The sequence below is a fragment of the Triticum urartu genome, chromosome 2A, assembly GCF_056163025.1.
Source record: "Triticum urartu cultivar PI428250 chromosome 2A, HENAU_Tu73, whole genome shotgun sequence".
Taxonomy (NCBI): Eukaryota; Viridiplantae; Streptophyta; class Magnoliopsida; order Poales; family Poaceae; genus Triticum; species Triticum urartu.
In genome coordinates, this window is record NC_141874.1 from 328,125,432 (window position 1) to 328,132,652 (window position 7,221).

Genomic DNA, 7,221 nt, shown 5'->3' on the forward strand with positions numbered 1-7,221 from the left:
TCCGCTGTGAGGACCGGACTGTCCGGTAGTGCAATTTCAGTGTGACCGGACTGTCTGCTATGGGGACCGGACTGTCCGGTAGTGTAATTTCTGCACGCTTCCTTTGCTTCATCTTGACGCTTCCGGTCAGCTCTTGGGTCTTGGGGTCCTTCTCCTTGGCCTCCGGAAAGCTTCCTAGCTGCTTGGTGGTGGTTGCCTTTGTACCTAATGATGCACAACGTTCCATGGTGAGGTAGCACCCAAGTCCAATGGATATTCATGTAAATCTCAAAGAGGAGCGGGTTCACCTTAAGTCCGGTGGTCCACTTGGGACTTGAGGGGCTATGAAGGTGTACATGGAGATCACCGTAGGATGCTCCGCATCAAGAGGACATTTTGCGAGAGAATGCAAATCTCAGCGTGTGATGATTGCTACTGAGGATGGTGGGTATGAGTCCTCTAGTGACTATGATGAGGAGACTTTGGCTCTTATTACACATGAAGAACACGGTGGAGATAATTCTGATCATGAGACACAATACATGGCTGCTGAAGATGCTGACGGGTATGAATGTTTAGTTGCTCAACGTGTTTTGAGTGTGCAGGTTACACAAGCTGAGCAAAATCAGAGGCATAATTTGTTCCATACAAAGGGAGTTGTGAAGGAACGTTCTATTCGCGTCATCATAGATGGAGGGAGCTACAACAACTTGCCTAGCATGGGGATGGTGATGCGGAGCATCCCACATTCATCCCCATGTACACTCCGACTACTCTCCAAACCCCAAGAGGACATATGACGAGACCTCGAATATACGCCATGGGACGCAAGGTGAACTCACTCCTCTCTGAACCTTCACTTTCTACATGTGAGACATGGCTACTACCTCCAACGTGTGTGCTATGCATGATTAAGTACTTAGAGGAAAGCCATGGAGCCACCACATCCAACGAACGAGCTAGCGAGGACGCCAAGTACAAGGACCAAAGAAGAAGCTGCCCGAAGTCTTCAGCCACCGGACAACCCTGGACGTCCGACGCCTGTACACTCAACCATCCAGAAGGGCCAGCCGACAGAAGCTACAGTGGCCGGACGACCGGCAAGTACCGGACGTCCGACATACCCTAGGCCCCGGGCGACCGAGCGCCACCGGACGACCGGCGCCACGGCGACAGAACGATATCTACGGAAGTCCGAAGACTTTCGGACGTCCGGACCGTCCCGAGCCTCCGGACGTCCGACACCCACCGGACGTCCGACGCCTGTCTGTGCACAGAGATCGGGCCCGAGGCCCATGTATCCCCCACTTACCCCTTCGTGTCCCTAGACTATATATACTCCTTCCCCTCATCCTTTCTAGGGTTAGCAAAGGATTAGCTCCTATTTGTGTGAGAGCTTTGCTCATCCACTTGGTTACCTTCTCCTCGGAGACCGTGCCTCCTCAGAGAAGATCCCCCAAGCGGATTCAAGACCCCTTTACGGGAAGAACCTCAAGACCTCCTCACGGAGAAGATCGTGCTATTTGTATCGTCCTTAGTTGACCATGGACCGTGTGATCTCTGTGTGTACTCGGATCTAGCATATGTGTGACTATTTCTTGTTGGTTTTAGTGATTCTCTCGTGTTCCCCTCGTGATTTCCCTCGTGTTCCTCGTGTTCTTCGCGGGATCCGCTCCTTTCGTGAAACATCGGCCCCTAGGGTTTCCACCCTACATCATCTTGGTATCATGAGCCACGTTGATCACGATTTCGGAGTCTCCCCTTGTTGTTTTCTAGCCTAATTTTGTTGTGTTCTTCCCCAATTTTGAAAATCCCCACCAAAAATAGCCCCAATTTTTTTTGTGATTTGTTGGTTTGAGGAAGTTTTGTTGGATTTGATCCATGGATTTGCTTGGTTTCAAGTGGATCTCGCATTTCCCCAAGTTTCCCCATCTTTCATCCATGAAATCTCATCAATTTTGACCCCAAAATGTCCATTTTCCGCCCAAAATCGCATCCCGGATCTTAAATCCCACGTTGACCCCGATACACCGGACGACCGTCACTTTTACGGACATCCGGAGCCCAGGAACGACCGGACGTCCACAACCTTCTGGATAACCAGAACCCCCTAACCCGAGCAGAGTTTATGGATTTCCGAGCCCTCCGGACGTCCAGTCCCCAGACCTCCGTCATTTTACGGACATTCGTAACCTGTAGTTTCAGACTTCGGCTGATTCTTATTTCGGCCATAACTAATTCATCTGAACTCAGATTTTGACGTTCTTTAGCTCATTTTGAAGCTCTTGACATCCCCCTATCCATAAAAATACCACCAACATCATTTGACTTCATCAAATGTTTGGAACTTTGGCATCTTTGCCTAGGGCTTCCATCACATCATCGGCTACACCACCATCGACTTCCGCAACCTAACCATTTTTGTTCCCCTTCGCACTAGTGGTTGTTTGAGTTGTGATTTGAGTCCCCTAAGTTGTTTTGGCTACTTTGGGACGGTTGCTTCCTCATCAACCACCACCACTACTTCCGCATAGGCTTACCCACCATACATTTCCACCTCCTCAATTAACCCAATTTTGTTTGTGTTGTGAGTTGTGTCTCCTAAGGTGTTTCGGCTACTTAGGGACCATGCTTCCAACTTCGACACCGTGTATATTCCACCACCTTACCCTCCACTTCCGCATTGCGTCTCAAAACCCATCATTGCATTTCCGCAATTCCTTTGAGCTTCCGCAACCACCACCGCATTCCCGCTACCACCATTTGACATTTGAGATTTTGAGTTCACGGTTTTTCCGTTTCCTAAGGTGTTTTGGCTACTTAGGGATGAGTCTCAATCATCTTGGTATCTCCATCAAGATCACCGCCACTCATCATCGCCAAGGACGGTAACCTCCATATTATCTTGGTATCGTGGTATCCCTCCATTGTATATTCCCCTTGCCATTGCATTGATAACTCCTAGCCTATTTTGCGTCAGTTGGCTATCGAGACTAGCCATTTGAGTATTGTCGGCAACGTTACTTGTGCACATTAGTGATCATCGAGCTACACCTGCCATTGCATACATACCATACCATATCGGTATCATCTTGGTATCAAATCATCTCGTGTGCCTCAAGTTTGTTCCCGCATATTTACAATTGCTATCTTGGTTTGTGCATTGTGCAAAAGTGGCCATACACAAAAAACAGAATAAGATTTTAAGCAAAAGAGAAAGAGGAAAGAAGCTTGTAAGCAAGTGCCATAGCATCATACCTTTGCATATAAGATTGTCATATCCGATCATCTTGGATCATACCACCGGAACATCATACACATAGCATACTTGGGATAGAAAGCTCATGCATTTTTGCATCTTATAGGTTGTGCACAAGTGTCATATCCACCTATAGAGCAATCGTGCTAGCGTCTCTCTTGAGTTGTGCAACACGAGCGTTTTCCGTGGATTCCACATTTTGAGCTCATTCCTTGGTTGCACTACCCCATTTATCTATCTGTGCGTGCGTTTTCGTGTGCCATTCATTGCTATTGGTCTACTTATTTCACTTGCAAATTTGTGAATCTCTTTCAACATTATTGACTCTTGCTAACATTTTGCATTAAATTGTTGTGCCACTATCCTCACCGAGCTCCACCATAAGCCTTATTTGTGTAGGTGTGAGAAACCGACAAGAATTGGTACCAATTGTGCTATTTCCTTGTTACATCATTGAGTGATCATTGATCCATCTTCAACATCGGTCAAGGTACATTTGGTATAGTTCTTCTCCTTTCTCCACTGATATTTGCTCGAGTATTGTGATGGATAGGCAAGGCATTTCATCTCCGGTCTTCGACAACAATGACGGCGTGAACAACTACATCACCAAAGCGTCAATCTTCGATCTACAATGACAAATGCAAGGCATACAATCAAGATTGAGATACGCATCAAGAATCTCTCCATTGACATTCGCCACTTCGAAGCAAGGAAAAGGGACTACATCGACAACAAGCTTTCTGATGAGCACATCAATACCATTGTTACACCCACAGCCCCTGCCGCTATACATATTGGACCAATTACTAGAGCTCGCGCACGCCAATTGAATTATCAGGTACTTTTGTCTCTTGGTAACGATTCTAATGTTCATGAGAATATGATGCTGCCTAAATTGGATACATTTGTTTTGCTTACAAATGAAGGGCCTAGCTTGGACAAGAAAGATGAACCTTGGAACAAGTTCAAGCATGGAGATGATTTCAGGACTTTGAAGCCACCATAAGGAGTGCATGAAGCCTTGGACGAAATATACAAGATGCCACTTCATAAATTTAGTTCAGAGGCTATTTTAGGTGCTGCGTCACCTTATTATTGGGCCAGGCCCATGTATTTTCGAAATACTTAAGTATAGGCTGTTTTTAGAGTTCGTATGTGTGGGGAAACAAGAGTTAGGGTTGGTTTCGGACCCCTCCTCCAAGGGCCACGAAATCCCCCCTCTTCCTCCATATATACAACCCTTAGGGCGTCGTTTAGACTTTGGGTTTTGTTTAGATTAAAAGTTCATCATAGCTGCAACTTCCCGTACTTCGTTTGTGTCCAACGACCAGACCAAGACGTCACAGAACCCCACCTTGATCAATAAATCTGTCATCTTATATTCGCGATATCCAGATTGCAATCTCAGTTTCTTGCTTGTTCTCCGTTTGCTCGCAGGAAACAGACCCTCGTGGTCAGGTTGATCGTGCTCCGGCGTGGTCAATAACCCCTCGGAAGTTGGTCTAGCGATTGCTAAGGCGCGGCATCTCGCACGTTCGTAGTCGGATCGTCAAGGTCGACTCCCACAGAAACGATAGCCACCATCTCATCGAAACATCGGGACACCTTCGCCTCTATCAAGTGGTATCAGTTTTCAGATTGCTCGTTGAGATTTTACAGTTTTTCGTAGTGTAGATCGAGTCTGTTCTTCATACCTACAGTCCATGAAAAAAGCCAAAAAATTAGGGTTAGTTCATCATATCCGAACCAATCTGAGCCTTTGCATAGTCTTTTTAGTATTTTGCTTTGTTGAATTTGCGGTTGCATCATCGTGTCTAGTTGCTGGTCTTAGAGTCTAGTCTTTTAGAGTTTCGAGTTCTGGTCATAAGTTGTCACGTCGCCGCCGCACCATCATCATCGCCCCTGCCATCTACCACCACCGCTTATCCGACATCGATCCGTCTCCATATACCATCACCAATCCGTATCCATATACCACCACCAATCCGTCTCCATATAACATCACCAATCCGTATCCATATACCACCACCAATCCGTCTCCATATACCATCACCAATCCATATCCATATACCACCACGAATCCGTATCCATATACCACCACCGCTGCCATATCCTACCATCATATATCCACCACCAATCCGAGTTCCTTTCATATTAGGTTTGTTTTCGAGGTCCGTCTAATTTCCGATTCGTGTTTCCTTGCCTGAGTAGGTTTCGAAAAAAAAAGTCCAGAGACCCCCGGGCAGTTTTTAGGCCAAAATTTTCACAGGCAAAAATATTTTTTCCCTATCCTATTTTTAGGCTTTTCTGAGTCTTTTGAGCCACGTGCCATCATAGTGATTTTTTGTCTCACTTTTTTGTCGTCGCTGCCCTGATTTTGGGAAAAAAGTCAAAAAAAAATTCATGCCCATCTTGTCAGTTTGACGAGGGAAGAGTTATGAGACACTCGCCATTATAATGATTTTTCGCAAAAAAAAAAGAGGAGCGCAAAAAAAAGAGGAGCGCCAAAAAAAAGAGCGAAAAAAAAGTTCAGAGTGTGCTTTTCCCTTGTTTACGTGCAGCACCGTGATTTTTGTTAGTGTTCTAGGCTCGCGTCTCTAGCACGGTCTAGCCTAGGACCAGCACAGTACCGTCGTTGAACGTTTATTCAACTTTGCATCTCTGAATTGATTATTGCTGGCCCTTTTTGCTACCATATTATAAGCCTTTCCATCTCCACATACATCTACGTCGTGCGTTTGACTCTCCCTGGTAATCGCTCTAACCAAGCTTTGAGAGTTTTGACTATGACGGTTGCCGATCACCGCCTGCTGTTGGGTAAGAACTGGTAAGAATTTGAGATTTGCTTGACAGATATGTGACATCCACCACCACCTCTTGTTAGTAGTCTGTAGGATCATATTCTTGTGTGTTTCTATTGCTGCTAACCATGGCAGGATCACAAGCCGACGAGACTGACTGGGAGAACATGACGAATAAGGAGTTGCATGATAAATTTCAGCAAATGATGAGTGAACAGGTGCAAGATGTGCTAAACAGATTTGAAGAGGCCATGGAGAAGATAGATGGCATGGAGAAGACGTTCGAAACAAAGCTCGATAACAAGTTTAATGAATTGCTCGCGCGTCTTCCACCACCACCACCGGCTGCCCCTAACGCACCTCAACAACAACAACAACAACAACAACGTCGCTTTCCAAATCAAGTGGGACGAGCACAACGCGTTCCCATTGGCCCTGGGCAAAATTCTGGTGCCGTCGTTGATGCTTCTGCCGCTCCTGCTGCTACTGCAGAGGTGGAGGACCATTACGAGGATGAGGTTGACCAAAATCAGAACTACGTGCAACCACCAGCACCACCACCACCAGGTCGTCCTCATGCATATCATCGCAACGGTAGGGCTGCACCACCACCTGAGGTACATGACCATCTTCCTAAACTAAAATTGAATATTTCACCATTTGAGGGTAGATATGTTCCTGATATATATCTTACTTGGAGTTAGAAACTGAACAATGATTTACATGTTTACAATATCCTGAGGAGATACGTGTTCCTGCTGCTGTTTGTGCTTTCACTAGCTTTGCATGTGTTTGGTGGTCTGAACATTGTACATTATATCCTATTCCAGCTACTTGGGCTGCTTTGAAAACTGCTATGCGTACTCGTTGGGTTCCACCATATTATCAACGTGAATTATATCCTATTCCAGCTACTTGGGCTGCTTTGAAAACTGCTATGCGTACTCGTTGGGTTCCACCATATTATCAACGTGAATTACTTCAAAAATTGCAGCGTTTAAGACAAGGAAAAAATTCTGTAGAAGAATATTATCAGGAATTATAAACTGGCATGATTAGATGTGGTATTGTTGAGGAGAATGAAGCTATGCTTGCACGTTTTATGGGTGGATTAAATAGAGAGATTCGGACCATTCTAGAGTATAAGGAGTATACTAATATCACTCGTTTATTCCATCT